Raw genomic sequence first — 22,379 nt, forward strand, 5'->3', positions numbered from 1 at the left:
GTTCCAGCTTGGATTCTCCTCGTATCAGCACCCAGTTCCATCAGTGTTTACACTTCAATCAGATGCAGTTTTCAGCATTGATTCTGCTTCTATCACCTCCTAGTTCCAACCTTGATTCTACTTCTATCAGATCTGAGATCCATCATTGTTTCTCCTTCTATCAGCTCCCAGTTCCAGCATTGCTTCTCCTTCTATCAACTCCCAGTTCAAGCATTTGCTTCTCCTTCCATCAACTCCCATTTCTATCATTGTTTCTCTTTCGATCAGCTCCCAATTCCAGCATTGTTTCTCTTTCGATCAGCCCCCAGTTCCAGCATTGACTCTCCTCCTATCAGCTTCCACGTCCAACATTGATTCTCCTTCTATCAGCTCCCACTTCCAACATTCATTCTCCTTCTATCAGCTCACAGGACTATCATTATTTTTCCTTCAATCAGCTCCCAGTTCAAGCATTGTTTCTCCTTCTATCAGCTCCCAGTTCCAGCATTGCTTCTCCTTCAATTAGCTCCCAGGTACAGCATTGGTTCTCATTCTAACAGCTCCCAGTTCCAGCATTGATTCTCCTTCTATCAGCTCACAGTTCCAACATTGCTTCTCCTTCAATTAGCTCCCAGTTACAGCTTTGGTTTTCTTTCTATCAGCTCCAATTTTCAGCATTGATTCTCCTTCCTTCAGCTCCCAGTTCCATCATTGTTTCTCATTCCATTAGCTCCCAGTTTCAGCATTGCTTATACTTCAATCTGCTCCCAGTTCCAACATTGTTCTTCCTTCTATAACTACTCAGTTCCAGCATTGCTTCTCCTTCTATCAGCTAGCAATTCCAGCATTGATTCTCGATCTATCAGCTTACAGTTCCACTATTAATTCTCCTTCTATCACCTCCTAGTTCCAGCATTCTTTCCACTTCTCTCAGCTTCCAGTTCCAGCATTGCTTCTCCTTCTATCAGCTCCCACTTCCAGCATTGCTTCTTCTTCGAACAACTCCCAATTCTAGAATTGCTTCACCTTCTATCAGTTCACAGTTCCAGCATTGCTTCTTCTTCAATCAGTTCCCAGTTATGGCATTGCTTCTCCTTCAATCACCTCACAGTTCCAGCATGGTTTCTCCTTCTATCAGCTCCCAGTTCCAGCATTGTTTCTCCTTCAATCAGCTCACAGTTCCAGCATGGTTTCTGCTTCGATCTGGTCCTAGTTTCAGCATTGTTTCTCTTTCGATCAGTTCCAAGTTCCAGCATTGCTTCACCTTCGATCAGTTCACAGTTCCAGCATTGCTTTTTCTTCAATCAGCTCCCAGTCCCAGCATTGTTTCCCTTTCGATCAGCTCCCAGTTCCAGCATTGCTTCTCCTTCGAACAGCTCCCAGTTCCAGCATTGCTTTCCTTCGATCTGCTCCCATTTCCATCATTGCACCCATGTCTGGTGTGATGGAGTGAGTAAGTAGTCACAGGTGATGTAGATTAAAGCTATCAAGGGTAAGATTGGAACATACAGGTCTTGGTGGTAATTCATTGACTCCAGAGCCTGTCCATCAAAGGGATCATAAGTTTTTATTTACAACTGCCGACTTGACATATTACAAAAAAAATCAAACCAATTGAAGGCCCACAAGTGTAAATCTTCACCTAATCAATAAACTCACCAAATATTAAATCGCTCCAGAGTACAAGGATGATAAATAAAATAGAATTAGCCTCAAATGATCAAAGGTGCATTTCCGGTTTTCCCTTTAATTTATGATTTGCAGCAAATGCGGTAGCTCCCAGTTCCAGCATTGATTCTTCTCCTATCAGATCCCACTTAAAACATTGATTCTCCTTCTATCAGCTCACAGTTCCAGATTTGCTTCTTCTTCGATCAGCTCCCAGTTCCAGCATTGCTACTCTTTCTCTCAGCTATGAGTTCCAGTATTGCTTTCCATTCTATCAGCTACGAGTTCCAGTATTGCTTATCCTTCGATGAGCTCCAGTTCCAGCATTGCTTCACCTTCGATATGCTCCAAGTTCTAGCATTGTATCTCCTTCTACCACCCCTCAGATACAGCATTTCTTCTCCTTCTATTAGCTCTCTGTTCCATTACTGCTTCTCCTTCTATCAACTTCCAGTTCCAACATTAGTTCTCCTTTGATCAGCTCTCTGTTCCAGTACTGCTTCTCCTTCTATCAGCTTCCAGTCCCAGCATTGCTTCTCCTTCTATCAACTCCCAGTTCCAGCATTGCTTCTCCTTCTATCAACTCCCAGTTCCAGCATTTCATTCTCCTTCCATCAGCTCCCATTTCTATTAATGTTTCTCTTTTGATCAGCTACCAGTTCCAGCATTTTTTCTCTTTTGATTAGGTCCCATATCCAGCTTTGATTTTCCTTCTTATCAGCTCCCAGTTCCAGAATTGGTTCTCCATATATCATCTATCAGTTCCAGCATTTTTTCTCCTTTTATCAAGCTCCCAGTTCCAGCATTGTTCTCCTTCCATCAGATCCCAGTTCCAGCATTTTTTCTCCTACTATCAGCTCCCATTTCCAGCATTGATTCTCCTTCTATCAGCTCCCAGTACTTGCATTGTATCTCCTTCTATCAGCTCCCATTTCCAGGATTGCTTCTTCTTCTGTCTGCTCAGTTTCATTATTGCTTCTCCTTCTATCAGCTCCAATTTCCAGCATTGCTTCTCCTTCTGTCAGCACAAAGTTCCAGCTTGGCTTCTCCTCGTATCAGCACCCAGTTCCTTCAGTGTTTACACTTCAATCAGATGCAGTTTTCAGCATTGATTCTGCTTCTATCACCTCCTAGTTCCAACCTTGATTCTACTTCTATCAGATCTGAGATCCATCATTGTTTCTCCTTCTATCAGCTCCCAGTTCCAGCATTGCTTCTCCTTCTATCAACTCCCAGTTCAAGCATTTGCTTCTCCTTCCATCAACTCCCATTTCTATCATTGTTTCTCTTTCGATCAGCTCCCAGTTCCAGCATTGTTTCTCTTTTGATCAGCCCCCAGTTCCAGCATTGACTCTCCTCCTATCAGCTTCCACGTCCAACATTGATTCTCCTTCTATCAGCTCCCACTTCCAACATTCATTCTCCTTCTATCAGCTCACAGGACTATCATTACTTTTCCTTCAATCAGCTCCCAGTTCAAGCATTGTTTCTCCTTCTATCAGCTCCCAGTTCCAGCATTGCTTCTCCTTCAATTAGCTCCCAGGTACAGCATTGGTTCTCATTCTAACAGCTCCCAGTTCCAGCATTGTTTCTCCTTCTATCACCTACCAGTTCCAGCATTGTTTCTTCTTCAATCAGCTCACAGTTCCAGCATGGTTTCTGCTTCGATCAGCTCCCAGTTTCAGCATTGTTTCTTCTTCAATCAGTTCCCAGTTCCAGCATTGCTGCTCTTACTATCTGCTCTGAGTTCCAATATTGCTTTCCCTTCTATAAGCTACGTGTTCCAGTATTGCTTATCCTTCGATGAGCTCACAGTTCAAGCATTGCTTCACCTTCGATATGCTCCAAGTTCTAGCATTGTATCTCCTTCTCCCACTCCTCAGATCCAGCATTTCTTCTCCTTCTATTAGCTCTCTCTTCCACTATTGCTTCTCCTTCTATCAACTTCCAGTTCCAACATTAGTTCTCCTTTGATCAGCTCTCTTTTCCAGTACTGCTTCTCCTTCTATCAGCTTCCTGTTCCAGCATTGCTTCTACATCTGTCAGTTCCCAGTTCCAGCATTGCTTCCCCTTTGATCAGGTCCCGGTTCAAGCATTGCTTCTCCTTCGATCAGCTCTCAGTTCCAGCATTGCTTCTCTTACTATCAGCTCTGAGTTCCAGCATTGTTTCTCCTTCTATTAACTCTCAGTTCCAGCATTTGCATTTCCTTCCATCAGCTCCCATTTCTATTAATGTTTATCTTTCGATCAGCTCCCAGTTCCAGCATTGTTTCTCTTTCGATCAGGTCCCATATCCAGCATTGATGTTTCTTCTATCAGCTCCCAGTTCCAGCATTGGTTCTCCTTATATCATCTTCCAGTTCCAGCATTGATTCTGCTTCTATCACCTCCTAGTTCCAACCTTGATTCTACTTCTGTCAGCTCTTAGATCCATCATTGTTTCTCCTTCTATCAGCTCCCAGTTCCAGCATTGCTTCTCCTTCCATCAACTCCCATTTCTATCATTGTTTCTCTTTCGATCAGCTCCCAGTTCCAGCATTGTTTCTCTTTCGATCATCTCCCAGTTCCAGCATTGACTCTCCTCCTATCAGCTTCCACGTCCAGCATTGATTCTCCTTCAATCACTTCACAGTTCCAGCATGGTTTCTCCTTCTATCAGCTCCCTGTTCCAGCATTGTTTCTACTTCAATCATCTCACAGTTCCAGCATGGTTTCTGCTTCTATGAGGTCCCAGTTTCAGCATTGTTTCTCTTTCGATCAGTTCCAAGTTCCAGCATTGCTTCTCCTTCGATCAGTTCACAGTTCCAGCATTGCTTCTTCTTCAATCATTTCCCAGTTCCGGCATTACTTCTCCTTCGATCAGCTCCAAGTTCCAGCATTGTTTCTCCTTCCATCAGCTCACAGTTTCAGCATTGTTTCTCTTTCAATCAGCTCCCAGTTCCAGCATTGTTTCTCTTTCGAACAGCTCCCAGTTCCAGCATTGCTTCTCCTTCTATCAACTCACAGTTCCAACATTGCTTCTCCTTCAATTAGCTCCCAGTTACAGCTTTGGTTTTCATTCTATCAGCTCCCATTTCCAGCATTGATTCTCCTTCAATCAGCTCCCAGTTCCAACATTAATGTTCCTCTATCGGCTACCAGTTCCAGCATTTGTTCTTATTATATCAGCCGCTGGTTCCAGCATTGTTTCTCCTTCTATCAGCTCCCAGTTCCATCATTGTTTCTCATTCCATGAGTTCCCAGTTCCAGCATTGATTCTCGTTCAATCAGCTCCCAGTTCCAGCATTGTCCTTCCTTCTATAACTACTCACTTCCAGCATTGCTTCTCCTTCTATCAGCAAGCAGTTACAGCATTGATTCTCCATCTATCAGCTTACAGTTCCAGCATTAATTCTCCTTCTATCAGCTCCCAGTTCCAGCATTGCTTCTCTATCGAACAGCTCCCAATTCCAGCATTGCTTCTCTTTCGAGCAGCTCCCAATTCCAGCAATGCTTCTCTTTCGATCACCTCCCAGTTCCAGCATTGCTTATCCTTTGATCAGCTCCCAGTTGCAGCATTGCTTTCCTTCGATCTGCTCACAGTTCCATAATTGCACCCAGATCTGGAGTGATGGAGTTTGTAAATAGTCACAGGAGACATAGATTAAAGCTATCTGGGTAAGATTAGACATACAGGTCTTGGTGGCAATGTGGATCTATTCATTGACTCCAGAGCCTGTCTATCAAATGGATCATAAGTTTTTATTTACAACTGCCGACTTGACATATTACAAAAAAAATCAAACCAATTGAAGGCACACGAGTGTAAATCTCCATCGAATCAATAAACTCACCAAATATTAAATCGCTCCAGAGTACAAGGATGATAAATAAAAGAGAAATAGCCTCAAAAGAACAAACGTGCAATTCCGGTTTTCACTTTAATTTAAGATTTGCAGCAAATGCGGGAAATCCCAGTTCCAGCATTGATTCTCCTCCTATCAGCTTCCACTTCCAACATTGATTCTCCTTCTATCAGCTCCCAGTTCCAGCATTGTTTCTCTTTTGATTAGGTCCCATATCCAGCTTTGATGTTCCTTCTATCAGCTCCCAGTTCCAGCATTGGTTCTCCTTATATCATCTATCAGTTCCAGCATTTTTTCTCCTTTTATCAAGCTCCCAGTTCCAGCATTGTTTCTCCTTCCATCCGCTCCCAGTTCCAGCATTGTTTCTCTTTCAATCAGCTCCCAGTTCCAGCATTGTTTCCCTTTCGAACAGATCCCAGTTCCAGCATTTTTTCTTCTACTATCACTTCCCATTTCCAGCATTGATTCTCCATCTGTCAGCTCCCAGTACTTGCATTGTATCTCCTTCTATTTGCTCCCATTTCCAGGATTGCTTCTTCTTCTGTCTGCTCAGTTTCATTATTGCTTCTCCTTCTATCAGCTCCAATTTCCAGCATTGTTTCTCCTTCTGACAGCACAAAGTTCCAGCTTTGCTTCTCCTCCTATCAGCACCCAGTTCCATCAGTGTTTACACTTCAATCAGCTGCAGGTTCCAACCTTGATTCTACTTCTATCAGCTCTAAGATCCATCATTGTTTCTCCTTCTATCAGCTCCCAGTTCGAGCATTGCTTCTCCTTCTATTAACTCTCAGTTCCAGCATTGTTTCTCCTTCCATCAGCTCCCAGTTCCAGCATTGTTTCTCTTTCGATCAGCTCCCAGTTCCAGCATTGTTTCTCTTTCGATCAGCCCCCACTTCCAGCATTGACTCTCCTCCTATCAGCTTCCACGTCCAACATTGATTCTCCTTCTATCAGCTCCCACTTCCAACATTCATTCTCCTTCTATCAGCTCCCAGGACCTTCATTATTTCTCCTTCTATCAGCACCCACTTCAAGCGTTGTTTCTCCTTCTGTCAGCTCCCAGTTCTAGCATTGCTTCTCCTTCAATTAGCTCCCAGGTACAGCATTGGTTCTCATTCTAACAGCTCCCAGTTCCAGCATTGTTTCTCCTTCTATCACCTACCAGTTCCAGCATTGTTTCTTCTTCAATCAGCTCACAGTTCCAGCATGGTTTCTGCTTCGATCAGCTCCCAGTTTCAGCATTGTTTCTTCTTCAATCAGTTCCCAGTTCCAGCATTGCTTTTCCTTCGATTAGCTCCAGGTTCCAGCATTGCTTCTCCTTTGATCAGCTCCCAGTTCCAGCATTGCTTCTCTTACTATCAGCTCTGAGTTCCAGTATTACTTTCCCTTCTATAAGCTACGAGTTCCAGTATTGCTGATCCTTCGATGAGCACACAGTTCCAGCATTGCTTCACCTTCAATATGCTCCAAGTTCTAGCATTGTATCTCCTTCTCACACTCCTCAGATCCAGCATTTCTTCTCCTTCTATTAGCTCTCTGTTCCACTATTGCTTCTCCTTCTATCAACTTCCAGTTCCAACATTAGTTCTCCTTTGATCAGCTCTCTTTTCCAGTACTGCTTCTACTTCTATCAGCTTCCAGTTCCAGCATTGCTTCTACATCTGTCAGTTCCCAGTTCCAGCATTGCTTCTCCTTTGATCAGGTCCCGGTTCCAGCATTGCTTCTCCTTCGATCAGCTCTCTGTTCCAGCATTGCTTCTCTTACTATCAGCTCTGAGTTCCAGCATTGCTTCTCCTTCTATCAACTCCCAGTTCCAGCATTTGAAACTCCTTCCATAAGCTCCCATTTCTATTAATGTTTATCTTTCGATCAGCTCCCAGTTCCAGCAATGATTCTCTTTCGATCAGGTCCCATATCCAGCATTGATGTTCCTTCTATCAGCTCCAAGTTCCAGCATTGTTTCTCCTTCCATCAGCTCCCAGTTCCAGTATTGTTTCTCTTTCAATCAGATCCCAGTTCCAGCATTGTTTCCCTTTCGAACAGCTCCCAGTTCAAGCATTTTTTCTCCTACTATCGGCTCCCATTTCCATCATTGATTCTCCTTCTATCAGCTCCCAGTAGTAGATTTGTATCTCCTTCTATCAGCTCCCAGTTCCATCATTGATTCTCCTATTATCAGCTCCCAGTTCCATCATTGCTTCTCCTTCTATCAACTCCCATTTCCAGGATTGCTTCTTCTTCTGTCTGCTCAGTTTCATTATTACTTCTCCTTCTATCAGCTCCAATTTCCAGCATTGCTTCTCCTTCTATCAGCACAACGTTCCAACTTTGCTTCTCCTCCTATCAGCTCCCAGTTCCAGCATTGTTTCTACTTCTATCACCTCCTAGTTCCAACTTTGATTCTACTTCTATCAGCTCTCAGTTTCATCATTGTTTCTCCTACTATCAGCTCCCATTTCCACCAATGATTCTCCTTCTATCAGCTCCCAGTAGAAGATTTGTATCTCCTTCTATCAGATCCCAGTTCCAGCATTGATTCTCCTATTATCAGCTCCCAGTTCCATCATTGCTTCTCCTTCTATCAACTCCCATTTCCAGGATTGCTTCTTCTTCTGTCTGCTCAGTTTCATTATTACTTCTCCTTCTATCACCTCCAATTTCCAGCATTGCTTCTCCTTCTATCAGCACAAATTTCCAACTTTGCTTCTCCTCTTACTAGCTCCCACTTCCAGCATTGCTTCTTCTTCGAACAGCTTCCAATTCTAGAATTGCTTCACCTTCGATCAGTTCACAGTTCCAGCATTGCTTCTTCTTCAATCAGTTCCCAGTTATGGCACTGCTTCTCCTTCAATCACCTCACAGTTCCAGCATGGTTTCTCCTTCTATCAGCTCCCAATTCCAGCATTGTTTCTCCTTCAATCAGCTCACAGTTCCAGCATGGTTTCTGCTTCGATCTGGTCCTAGTTTCAGCATTGTTTCTCTTTCGATCAGTTCCAAGTTCCAGCATTGCTTCACCTTCGATCAGTTCACAGTTCCAGCATTGCTTTTTCTTCAATCAGCTCCCAGTCCCAGCATTGTTTCCCTTTCGATCAGCTCCCAGTTCCAGCATTGCTTCTCCTTTGAACAGCTCCCAGTTCCAGCATTGCTTTCCTTCGATCTGCTCCCATTTCCATCATTGCACCCATGTCTGGTGTGATGGAGTGAGTAAGTAGTCACAGGAGATGTAGATTAAAGCTATCAAGGGTAAGATTGGAACATACAGGTCTTGGTGGTAATTCATTGACTCCAGAGCCTGTCCATCAAAGGGATCATAAGTTTTTATTTACAACTGCCGACTTGACATATTACAAAAAAAATCAAACCAATTGAAGGCACACAAGTGTAAATCTCCATCTAATCAATAAACTCACCAAATATTAAATCGCTCCAGAGTACAAGGATGATAAATAAAAGAGAAATAGCCTCAAAAGAACAAACGTGCAATTCCGGTTTTCCCTTTAATTTAAGATTTGCAGCAAATGTGGGAACTCCCAGTTCAGCATTGATTCTCCTCCTATTGGCTTCCACTTCCAACCTTGATTCTACTTCTATCAGCTCTAAGATCCATCATTGTTTCTCCTTCTATCAACTATCAGTTCCAGCATTTTTTCTCCTTTTATAAAGCTCCCAGTTCCAGCATTGTTTCTCCTTCCATCAGCTCCCAGTTCCAGCATTGTTTCTCTTTCAATCAGCTCCCAGTTCCATCATTGTTTCCCTTTTGAACAGATCCCAGTTCCAGCATTTTTTCTCCTACTATCAGCTCTCATTTCCAGCATTGATTCTCCTTCTATCAGCTCCCAGTACTTGCATTGTATCTCCTTCTATCAGCTCCCATTTCCAGGATTGCTTCTTCTTCTGTCTGCTCAGTTTCATTATTGCTTCTCCTTTTATCAGCTCCAATTTCCAGCATTGCTTCTCCTTCTGTCAGCACAAAGTTCCAGCTTGGCTTCTCCTCGTATCAGCACCCAGTTCCATCAGTGTTTACACTTCAATCAGATGCAGTTTTCAGCATTGATTCTGCTTCTATCACCTCCTAGTTCCAACCTTGATTCTACTTCTATCAGCTCTGAGATCCATCATTGTTTCTCCTTCTATCAGCTCCCAGTTCCAGCATTGCTTCTCCTTCTATCAACTCCCAGTTCAAGCATTTGCTTCTCCTTCCATCAACTCCCATTTCTATCATTGTTTCTCTTTCGATCAGCTCCCAGTTCCAGCATTGTTTCTCTTTCGATCAGCCCCCAGTTCCAACATTGACTCTCCTCCTATCAGCTTCCACGTCCAACATTGATTCTCCTTCTATCAGCTCCCACTTCCAACATTCATTCTCCTTCTATCAGCTCACAGGACTATCATTATTTTTCCTTCAATCAGCTCCCAGTTCAAGCATTGTTTCTCCTTCTATCAGCTCCCAGTTCCAGCATTGCTTCTCCTTCAATTAGCTCCCAGGTACAGCATTGGTTCTCATTCTAACAGCTCCCAGTTCCAGCATTGTTTCTCCTTCTATCACCTACCAGTTCCAGCATTGTTTCTTCTTCAATCAGCTCACATTTCCAGTATGGTTTCTGCTTCGATCAGCTCCCAGTTTCAGCATTGTTTCTTCTTCAATCAGTTCCCAGTTCCAGCATTGCTTCTCCTTCGATCAGCTCCAGGTTCCAGCATTGCTTCTCCTTTGATCATCTCCCAGTTCCAGCATTGCTGCTCTTACTATCTGCTCTGAGTTCCAATATTGCTTTCCCTTCTATAAGCTATGTGTTCCAGTATTGCTTATCCTTCGATGAGCTCACAGTTCAAGCATTGCTTCACCTTCGATATGCTCCAAGTTCTAGCATTGTATCTCCTTCTCCCACTCCTCAGATCCAGCATTTCTTCTCCTTCTATTAGCTCTCTCTTCCACTATTGCTTCTCCTTCTATCAATTTCCAGTTCCAACATTAGTTCTCCTTTGATCAGCTCTCTTTTCCAGTACTGCTTCTCCTTCTATCAGCTTCCAGTTCCAGCATTGCTTCTACATCTGTCAGTTCCCAGTTCCAGCATTGCTTCCCCTTTGATCAGGTCCCGGTTCAAGCATTGCTTCTCCTTCGATCAGCTCTCAGTTCCAGCATTGCTTCTCCTTCTATTAACTTCCAGTTCCAGCATTTGCATTTCCTTCCATCAGCTCCCATTTCTATTAATGTTTATCTTTCGATCAGCTCCCAGTTCCAGCATTGTTTCTCTTTCGTTCAGGTCCCATATCCAGCATTGATGTTTCTTCTATCAGCTCCCAGTTCCAGCATTGCTTCTCCTTATATCATCTTCCAGTTCCAGCATTGCTTCTCCTTCGAACAGCTCCCAGTTCCAGCATTGCTTTCCTTCAATCTGCTCCCATTTCCATCATTGCACCCATGTCTGGTGTGATGGATTGAGTAAGTAGTCACAGGAGATGTAGATTAATGCTATCAAGGGTAAGATTGGAACATACAGGTCTTGGTGGTAATTCATTGACTCCAGAGCCTGTCCATCAAAGGGATCATAAGTTTTTATTTACAACTGCCGACTTGACATATTACAAAAAAAATCAAACCAATTGAAGGCACACAAGTGTAAATCTCCATCTAATCAATAAACTCACCAAATATTAAATCGCTCCAGAGTACAAGGATGATAAATAAAAGAGAAATAGCCTCAAAAGAACAAACGTGCAATTCCGGTTTTCCCTTTAATTTAAGATTTGCAGCAAATGTGGGAACTCCCAGTTCAGCATTGATTCTCCTCCTATTGGCTTCCACTTCCAACATTGATTCTCCTTCTATCAGCTCCCAGAACTATCATTATTTCTCCTTCTATCAGCTCCCAGTTCAAGCGTTGTTTCTCCTTCAATCAACTCACAGTTGCAGCATTGCTTCTTCTTCGATCAGCTCCCAGTTCCAGCATTGCTTCTCCTTCGAGCAGGTCCCAGTTCCTTCATTGCTTCTCCTTCTATCAACTCCCATTTCCAGTATTGCTTCTTCTTCTGTCTGCTCAGTTTCATTATTACTTCTCCTTCTATCATCTCCAATTTCCAGCATTGCTTCTCCTTCTATCAGCACAAAGTTCCAACTTTGCTTCTCCTTCTATCATTCCCCAGTTCCAGCATTATTGCTCCATCTATCAGCTCCCAGATTCATCATTCTTTCTCCTTCCAGCAGCACCCAGTACTATCATTATTTCTCCTTATATCAGCTCCCAGTTCAAGCATTGTTTCTCCTTCTATCAGCTCCCAGTTCGAGCATTGCTTCACCTTCAATTAACTCCCAGTTCCAGCATTGCTTCTCCTTCTATCTGCTCCCAGATCCAGCATTGCTTCTCCTTCGAACAGCTCCCAGTTCCAGCATTGCTTTCCTTCGATCTGCTCCCAGTTCCATCATTGCACCCAGGTCTGGTGTGATGGAGTGAGTAAGTAGTCACAGGAGATGTAGATTAAAGCTATCAAGGGTAAGATTAGAACATACCGGTCTTGGTGGTAATTCATTGACTCCAGAGCCTGTCCATCAAAGGGATCATGTTTTTATTTATAACTGCTGACTTGACATATTACAATAAAAATCAAACCAATTGAAGGCCCACAAGTGTAAATCTTCATTAATCAATAAACTCACCAAATATTAAATCGCTACAGAGTACAAGGATGATAAATAAAATAGAATTAGCCTCAAATGATCAAAGGTGCATTTCCGGTTTTCCCTTTAATTTATGATTTGCAGCAAATGCGGTAGCTCCCAGTTCCAGCATTGATTCTTCTCCTATCAGATCCCACTTCCAACATTGATTCTCCTTCTTTCAGCACCCAATACTATTATTGATTCTCCTTCGACAATCTCCCAGTTCCAGCATTGCTTGTCCTTCAATTAGCTCCCAGTTCCAGCATTGCTTCTCCTTCTATCAACTCCCATTTCCAGGATTGCTTCTTCTTCTGTCTGCTCAGTTTCATTATTACTTCTCCTTCTATCACCTCTAATTTCCAGCATTGCTTCTCCTTCAATCAGCACAAATTTCCAACTTTGCTTCTCCTCTTATTAGCTCCCACTTCCAGCATTGCTTCTTCTTCGAACAGCTTCCAATTCTAGAATTGCTTCACCTTCGATCAGTTCACAGTTCCAGCATTGCTTCTTCTTCAATCAGTTCCCAGTTATGGCACTGCTTCTCCTTCAATCACCTCACAGTTCCAGCATGGTTTCTCCTTCTATCAGCTCCCAATTCCAGCATTGTTTCTCCTTCAATCAGCTCACAGTTCCAGCATGGTTTCTGCTTCGATCTGGTCCTAGTTTCAGCATTGTTTCTCTTTCGATCAGTTCCAAGTTCCAGCATTGCTTCACCTTCGATCAGTTCAAAGTTCCAGCATTGCTTTTTCTTCAATCAGCTCCCAGTCCCATCATTGTTTCCCTTTCGATCAGCTCCCAGTTCCAGCATTGCTTCTCCTTCGAACAGCTCCCAGTTCCAGCATTGCTTTCCTTCAATCTGCTCCCATTTCCATCATTGCACCCATGTCTGGTGTGATGGAGTGAGTAAGTAGTCACAGGAGATGTAGATTAAAGCTATCAAGGGTAAGATTGGAACATACAGGTCTTGGTGGTAATTCATTGACTCCAGAGCCTGTCCATCAAAGGGATCATAAGTTTTTATTTACAACTGCCGACTTGACATATTACAAAAAAAATCAAACCAATTGAAGGCACACAAGTGTAAATCTCCATCTAATCAATAAACTCACCAAATATTAAATCGCTCCAGAGTACAAGGATGATAAATAAAAGAGAAATAGCCTCAAAAGAACAAACGTGCAATTCCGGTTTTCCCTTTAATTTAAGATTTGCAGCAAATGTGGGAACTCCCAGTTCAGCATTGATTCTCCTCCTATCGGCTTCCACTTCCAACATTGATTCTCCTTCTATCAGCTCCCAGAACTATCATTATTTCTCCTTCTATCAGCTCCCAGTTCAAGCGTTGTTTCTCCTTCAATCAACTCACAGTTGCAGCATTGCTTCTTCTTCGATATGCTCCCAGTTCCAGCATTGCTTCTCCTTCGAGCAGGTCCCAGTTCCTTCATTGCTTCTCCTTCTATCAACTCCCATTTCCAGTATTGCTTCTTCTTCTGTCTGCTCAGTTTCATTATTACTTCTCCTTCTATCATCTCCAATTTCCAGCATTGCTTCTCCTTCTATCAGCACAAAGTTCCAACTTTGCTTCTCCTTCTATCATTCCCCAGTTCCAGCATTATTGCTCCATCTATCAGCTCCCAGATTCATCATTCTTTCTCCTTCCAGCAGCACCCAGTACTATCATTATTTCTCCTTATATCAGCTCCCAGTTCAAGCATTGTTTCTCCTTCTATCAGCTCCCAGTTCGAGCATTGCTTCACCTTCAATTAACTCCCAGTTCCAGCTTTGCTTCTCCTTCTATCTGCTCCCAGATCCAGCATTGCTTCTCCTTCGAACAGCTCCCAGTTCCAGCATTGCTTTCCTTCGATCTGCTCCCAGTTCCATCATTGCACCCAGGTCTGGTGTGATGGAGTGAGTAAGTAGTCACAGGAGATGTAGATTAAAGCTATCAAGGGTAAGATTGGAACATACCGGTCTTGGTGGTAATTCATTGACTCCAGAGCCTGTCCATCAAAGGGATCATAAGTTTTTATTTATAACTGCTGACTTGACATATTACAATAAAAATCAAACCAATTGAAGGCCCACAAGTGTACATCTTCATTAATCAATAAACTCACCAAATATTAAATCGCTCCAGAGTACAAGGATGATAAATAAAATAGAATTAGCCTCAAATGATCAAAGGTGCATTTCCGGTTTTCCCTTTAATTTATGATTTGCAGCAAATGCGGCAGCTCCCAGTTCCAGCATTGATTCTTCTCCTATCAGAATCCACTTCCAACATTGATTCTCCTTCTATCAGCACCCAATACTATTATTGATTCTCCTTCGACAATCTCCCAGTTCCAGCATTGCTTCTCCTTCTATCAACTCCCAGTTCCAACATTGCTTCTCCTTCAATTAGCTCCCAGTTACAGCTTTGGTTTTCATTCTATCAGCTCCCATTTCCAGCATTGATTCTCCTTCAATCAGCTCCCAGTTCCAACATTAATGTTCCTCCATCGGCTACCAGTTCCAGCATTTGTTCCTCTTATATCAGCCGCTGGTTCCAGCATTGTTTCTCCTTCTGTCAGCTCCCAGTTCCATCATTGTTTCTCATTCCATGAGCTCCCAGTTCCAGCATTGATTCTCGTTCAATCAGCTCCAAGTTCCAGCATTGTTCTTCCTTCTATAACTACTCAGTTCCAGCATTGATTCTCCATCTATCAGCTTACAGTTCCAGCATTAATTCTCTTCTATCACCTCCTAGTTTCAGCATTCTTTCCACTTCTCTCAGCTTCCAGTTCCAGCATTGCTTCTCCTTCTATCAGCTCCCAGTTTCAGCATTGCTTCTCCATCGAACAGCTCTCAATTCCAGCATTGCTTCTCCTTCGATCAGCTCCCAATTCCAGCAATGCTTCTCTTTCGATCACCGCCCAGTTCCAGCATTGCTTATCCTTTGATCAGCTCCCAGTTGCAGCATAGCTTTCCTTCGATCTGCTCACAGTTCCATAATTGCACCCAGATCTGCAGTGATGGAGTGAGTAAATAGTCACAGGAGACATAGTTCAAAGCTGTCTGGGTTTGATTAGACATACAGGTCTTGGTGGCAATGTGGATCTATTCATTGACTCCAGATCCTGTGTATCAAATGGATCATAAGTTTTTATTTACAACTGCCGACTTGACATATTACAAAAAAAATCAAACCAATTGAAGGCACACAAGTGTAAATCTCCATCTAATCAATAAACTCACCAAACATTAAATCGCTCCAGAGTACAAGGATGATAAATAAAAGAGAAATAGCCTCAAAAGAACAAACGTGCAATTCCGGTTTTTCCTTTAATTTAAGATTTGCAGCAAATGCGGGAACTCCCAGTTCCAGCATTGATTCTCCTCCTATCAGCTTCCACTTCCAACATTGATTCTTCTTCTATCAGCTCCTAGAACTATCATTATTTCTCCTTCTATCAGCTCGCAGTTCAAGCGTTGTTTCTCCTTCAATCAACTCACAGTTGCAGCATTGCTTCTTCTTCGATCAGCTCCCAGTTCCAGCATTGCTTCTCCTTCGATCAGCTCCCAATTCCAGCATTGCTTCTCTTTCTCTCAGCCATGAGTTCCAGTATTGCTTATCCTTCGATGAGCTCACAGTTCCAGCATTGCTTCACCTTCGATATGCTCCAAGTTCTAGCATTGTATCTCCTTCTACCTCCCCTCAGATACAGCATTTCTTCTCCTTCTATTAGCTCTCTGTTCCATTACTGCTTCTCCTTCTATCAACTTCCAGTTCCAACATTAGATCTCCTTTGATCAGCTCTCTGTTCCAGTACTGCTTCTCCTTCTCTCAGCTTCCAGTTCCAGCATTGCTTCTCCTTCTATCAACTCCCAGTTCCAGCATTGCTTCTCCTTCTATCAACTCCCAGTTCCAGCATTTCCTTCTCCTTCCAGCAGCTCCCATTTCTATTAATGTTTCTCTTTTGATCAGCTCCCAGTTCCAGCATTTTTTCTCTTTTGATTAGGTCCCATATCCAGCTTTGATTTTCCTTCTATCAGCTCCCAGTTCCAGAATTGGTTCTCCATATATCATCTATCAGTTCCAGCATTTTTTCTCCTTTTATCAATCTCCCAGTTCCAGCATTGTTTCTCCTTCCATCAGATCCCAGTTCCAGCATTTTTTCTCCTACTATCAGCTCCCATTTCCAGCATTGATTCTCCTTCTATCAGCTCCCAGTACTTGCATTGTATCTCCTTCTATCAGCTCCCATTTCCAGGATTGCTTCTTCTTCTGTCTGCTCAGTTTCATTATTGCTTCTCCTTCTATCAGCTCCAATTTCCAGCATTGTTTCTCCTTCTGACAGCACAAAGTTCCAGCTTTGCTTCTCCTCCTATCAGCACCCAGTTCCGTCAGTGTTTACACTTCAATAAGCTGCAGGTTCCAGCATTGATTCTGCTTCTATCACCTCCTAGTTCCAACCTTGATTCTACTTCTATCAGCTCTAAGATCCATCATTGTTTCTCCTTCTATCAACTATCAGTTCCAGCATTGTTTCGCTTTCAATCAGCTCCCAGTTCCAGCATTGTTTCGCTTTCAATCAGCTCCCAGTTCCAGCATTTTTTCTCCTACTATCAGCTCTCATTTCCAGGATTGCTTCTTCTTCTGTCTGCTCAGTTTCATTATTGCTTCTCCTTCTATCAGCTCCAATTTCCAGCATTGCTTCTCCTTCTGTCAGCACAAAGTTCCAGCTTGGCTTCTCCTCGTATCAGCACCCAGTTCCATCAGTGTTTACACTTCAATCAGATGCAGTTTTCAGCATTGATTCTGCTTCTATCACCTCCTAGTTCCAACCTTGATTCTACTTCTATCAGCTCTGAGATCCATCATTGTTTCTCCTTCTATCAGCTCCCAGTTCAAGCATTTGCTTCTCCTTCCATCAACTCCCATTTCTATCATTGTTTCTCTTTCGATCAGCTCCCAGTTCCAGCATTGTTTCTCTTTCGATCAGCCCCCAGTTCCAGTATTGACTCTCCTCCTATCAGCTTCCACGTCCAACATTGATTCTCCTTCTATCAGCTCCCACTTCCAACGTTCATTCTCCTTCTATCAGCTCACAGGACTATCATTATTTTTCCTTCATTCAGCTCCCAGTTCAAGCATTGTTTCTCCTTCTATCAGCTCCCAGTTCCAGTATTGCTTCTCCTTCAATTAGCTCCCAGGTACAGCATTGGTTCTCATTCTAACAGCTCCCAGTTCCAGCATTGTTTCTCCTTCTATCACCTACCGGTTCCAGCATTGTTTCTTCTTCAATCAGCTCACAGTTCCAGTATGGTTTCTGCTTCGATCAGCTCCCAGTTTCAGCATTGTTTCTTCTTCAATCAGTTCCCAGTTCCAGCATTGCTTCTCCTTCGATCAGCTCCAGGTTCCAGCATTGCTTCTCCTTTGATCATCTCCCAGTTCCAGCATTGCTGCTCTTACTATCTGCTCTGAGTTCCAATATTTCTTTCCCTTCTATAAGCTACGTGTTCCAGTATTGCTTATCCTTCGATGAGCTCACAGTTCAAGCATTGCTTCACCTTCGATATGCTCCAAGTTCTAGCATTGTATCTCCTTCTCCCACTCCTCAGATCCAGCATTTCTTCTCCTTCTATTAGCTCTCTCTTCCACTATTGCTTCTCCTTCTATCAATTTCCAGTTCCAACATTAGTTCTCCTTTGATCAGCTCTCTTTTCCAGTACTGCTTCTCCTTCTATCAGCTTCCAGTTCCAGCATTGCTTCTACATCTGTCAGTTCCCAGTTCCAGCATTGCTTCCCCTTTGATCAGGTCCCGGTTCAAGCATTGCTTCTCCTTTGATCAGCTCTCAGTTCCAGCATTGCTTCTCCTTCTATTAACTTCCAGTTCCAGCATTTGCATTTCCTTCCATCAGCTCCCATTTTTATTAATGTTTATCTTTCGATCAGCTCCCAGTTCCAGCATTGTTTCTCTTTCGTTCAGGTCCCATATCCAGCATTGATGTTTCTTCTATCAGCTCCCAGTTCCAGCATTGGTTCTCATTATATCATCTTCCAGATCCAGCATTGATTCTGCTTCTATCACCTCCTAGTTCCAACCTTGATTCTACTTCTATCAGCTCTTAGATCCATCATTGTTTCTCCTTCTATCAGCTCCCAGTTCCAGCATTGCTTCTCCTTCCATCAACTCCCATTTCTATCATTGTTTCTCTTTCGATCAGCTCCCAGTTCCAGCATTGTTTCTCTTTCGGTCATCTCCCAGTTCCAGCATTGACTCTCCTCCTATCAGCTTCCACGTCCAGCATTGATTCTCCTTCAATCACCTCACAGTTCCAGCATGGTTTCTCCTTCTATCAGCTCCCTGTTCCAGCATTGTTTCAACTTCAATCATCTCACAGTTCCAGCATGGTTTCTGCTTCTATCAGGTCCCAGTTTCAGCATTGTTTCTCTTTCGATCAGTTCCTAGTTCCAGCATTGCTTCTCCTTCGATCAGTTCACAGTTCCAGCATTGCTTCTTCTTCAATCATTTCCCAGTTCCGGTATTACTTCTCCTTCGATCAGCTCCAACTTCCAGCATTGTTTCTCCTTCAATCAGCTCACAGTTTCAGCATTGTTTCTCTTTCAATCAGCTCCCAGTTCCAGCATTGTTTCTCTTTCGAACAGCTCCCAGTTCCAGCATTGCTTCTCCTTCAATCAGCTCCCAGTTCCAACATTAATGTTCCTCTATCGGCTACCAGTTCCAGCATTTGTTCTTATTATATCAGCCGCTGGTTCCAGCATTGTTTCTCCTTCTATCAGCTCCCAGTTCCATCATTGTTTCTCATTCCATGAGCTCCCAGTTCCAGCATTGATTCTCGTTCAATCAGCTCCCAGTTCCAGCATTGTCCTTCCTTCTATAACTACTCAGTTCCAGCATTGCTTCTCCTTCTATCAGCTAGCAGTTACAGCATTGCTTCTCTATCGAACAGCTCCCAATTCCAGCATTGCTTCTCCTTCGATCAGCTCCCAATTCCAGCAATGCTTCTCTTTCGATTACCTCCCAGTTCCAGCATTGCTTATCCTTTGATCAGCTCCCAGTTGCAGCATTGCTTTCCTTCGATCTGCTCACAGTTCCATAATTGCACCCAGATCTGGAGTGATGGAGTGAGTAAATAGTCACAGGAGACATAGATTAAAGCTATCTGGGTAAGATTAGACATACAGGTCTTGGTGGCAATGTGGATCTATTCATTGACTCCAGAGCCTGTCTATCAAATGGATCATAAGTTTTTATTTACAACTGCCGACTTGACATATTACAAAAAAAATCAAACCAATTGAAGGCACACAAGTGTAAATCTCCATCTAATCAATAAACTCACCAAATATTAAATTGCTCCAGAGTACAAGGATGATAAATAAAAGAGAAATAGCCTCAAAAGAACAAATGTGCAATTCCGGTTTTCACTTTAATTTAAGATTTGCAGCAAATGCGGGAACTCCCAGTTCCAGCATTGATTCTCCTCCTATCAGCTTCCACTTCCAACATTGATTCTCCTTCTATCAGCTCCTAGAACTATCATTATTTCTCCTTCTATCAGCTCCCAGTTCAAGCGTTGTTTCTCCTTCAATCAACTCACAGTTGCAGCATTGCTTCTTCTTCGATCAGCTCCCAGTTCCAGCATTGCTTCTCCTTCGATCAGCTCCCAATTCCAGCATTGCTTCTCTTTCTCTCAGCCATGAGTTCCAGTATTGCTTATCCTTCGATGAGCTCACAGTTCCAGCATTGCTTCACCTTCGATATGCTCCAAGTTCTAGCATTGTATCTCCTTCTACCACCCCTCAGATACAGCATTTCTTCTCCTTCTATTAGCTCTCTGTTCCATTACTGCTTCTCCTTCTATCAACTTCCAGTTCCAACATTAGTTCTCCTTTGATCAGCTCTCTGTTCCAGTACTGCTTCTCCTTCTCTCAGCTTCAAGTTCCAGCATTGCTTCTCCTTCTATCAACTCCCAGTTCCAGCATTGCTTCTCCTTCTATCAACTCCCAGTTCCAGCATTTCCTTCTCCTTCCATCAGCTCCCATTTCTATTAATGTTTCTCTTTTGATCAGCTCCCAGTTCCAGCATTTTTTCTCTTTTGATTAGGTCCCATATCCAGCTTTGATTTTCCTTCTATCAGCTCCCAGTTCCAGAATTGGTTCTCCATATATCATCTATCAGTTCCAGCATTTTTTCTCCTTTTATCAATCTCCCAGTTCCAGCATTGTTTCTCCTTCCATCAGATCCCAGTTCCAGCATTTTTTCTCCTACTATCAGCTCTCATTTCCAGCATTGATTCTCCTTCTATCAGCTCCCAGTACTTGCATTGTATCTCCTTCTATCAGCTCCCATTTCCAGGATTGCTTCTTCTTCTGTCTGCTCAGTTTCATTATTGCTTCTCCTTTTATCAGCTCCAATTTCCAGCATTGCTTCTCCTTCTGTCAGCACAAAGTTCCAGCTTGGCTTCTCCTCGTATCAGCACCCAGTTCCATCAGTGTTTACACTTCAATCAGATGCAGTTTTCAGCATTGATTCTGCTTCTATCACCTCCTAGTTCCAACCTTGATTCTACTTCTATCAGCTCTGAGATCCATCATTGTTTCTCCTTCTATCAGCTCCCAGTTCCAGCATTGCTTCTCCTTCCATCAACTCCCAGTTCAAGCATTTGCTTCTCCTTCCATCAACTCCCATTTCTATCATTGTTTCTCTTTCGATCAGCTCCCAGTTCCAGCATTGTTTCTCTTTCGATCAGCCCCCAGTTCCAGCATTGACTCTCCTCCTATCAGCTTCCACGTCCAACATTGATTCTCCTTCTATCAGCTCCCACTTCCAACATTCATTCTCCTTCTATCAGCTCCCACTTCCAACATTCATTCTCCTTCTATCAGCTCACAGGACTATCATTATTTTTCCTTCAATCAGCTCCCAGTTCACGCATTGTTTCTCCTTCTATCAGCTCCCAGTTCCAGCATTGCTTCTCCTTCAATTAGCTCCCAGGTACAGCATTGGTTCTCATTCTAACAGCTCCCAGTTCCAGCATTGTTTCTCCTTCTATCACCTACCAGTTCCAGCATTGTTTCTTCTTCAATCAGCTCACAGTTCCAGCATGGTTTCTGCTTCGATCAGCTCCCAGTTTCAGCATTGTTTCTTCTTCAATCAGTTCCCAGTTCCAGCATTGCTTCTCCTTCGATCAGCTCCAGGTTCCAGCATTGCTTCTCCTTTGATCATCTCCCAGTTCCAGCATTGCTGCTCTTACTATCTGCTCTGAGTTCCAATATTGCTTTCCCTTCTATAAGCAACGTGTTCCAGTATTGCTTATCCTTCGATGAGCTCACAGTTCAAGCATTGCTTCACCTTCGATATGCTCCAAGTTCTAGCATTGTATCTCCTTCTCACACTCCTCAGATAGAGCATTTCTTCTCCTTCTATTAGCTCTTTGTTCTACTACAGCTTCTCCTTCTATTAACTTCCAGTTCCAACATTAATTCTCCTTTGATCAGCTCTCTTTTCCAGTACTGCTTCTCCTTCTATCAGCTTCCAGTTCCAGCATTGCTTCTACATCTGTCAGTTCCCAGTTCCAGCATTGCTTCCCCTTTGATCAGGTCCCGGTTCAAGCATTGCTTCTCCTTCGATCAGCTCTCAGTTCCAGCATTGCTTCTCTTACTATCAGCTCTGAGTTCCAGCATTGTTTCTCCTTCTATTAACTCCCAGTTCCAGCATTTGCATTTCCTTCCATCAGCTCCCATTTCTATTAATGTTTATCTTTCGATCAGCTCCCAGTTCCAGCATTGTTTCTCTTTCGATCAGGTCCCATATCCAGCATTGATGTTTCTTCTATCAGCTCCCAGTTCCAGCATTGGTTCTCATTATATCATCTTCCAGTTCTAGCATTCATTCTGCTTCTATCACCTCCTAGTTCCAACCTTGATTCTACTTCTATCAGCTCTTAGATCCATCATTGTTTCTCCTTCTATCAGCTCCCAGTTCCAGCATTGGTTCTCCTTATATCATCTTCCAGTTCCAGCATTGATTCTGCTTCTATCACCTCCTAGTTCCAACCTTGATTCTACTTCTATCAGCTCTTAGATCCATCATTGTTTCTCCTTCTATTAGCTCCCAGTTCCAGCATTGTTTCTCTTTTGATCAGGTCCCATATCCAGCATTGATGTTTCTTCTATCAGCTCCCAGTTCCAGCATTGGTTCTCATTATATCATCTTCCAGTT

The sequence above is a fragment of the Narcine bancroftii genome, chromosome 4 (assembly GCF_036971445.1).
Source record: "Narcine bancroftii isolate sNarBan1 chromosome 4, sNarBan1.hap1, whole genome shotgun sequence".
Classification (NCBI taxonomy): domain Eukaryota; kingdom Metazoa; phylum Chordata; class Chondrichthyes; order Torpediniformes; family Narcinidae; genus Narcine; species Narcine bancroftii.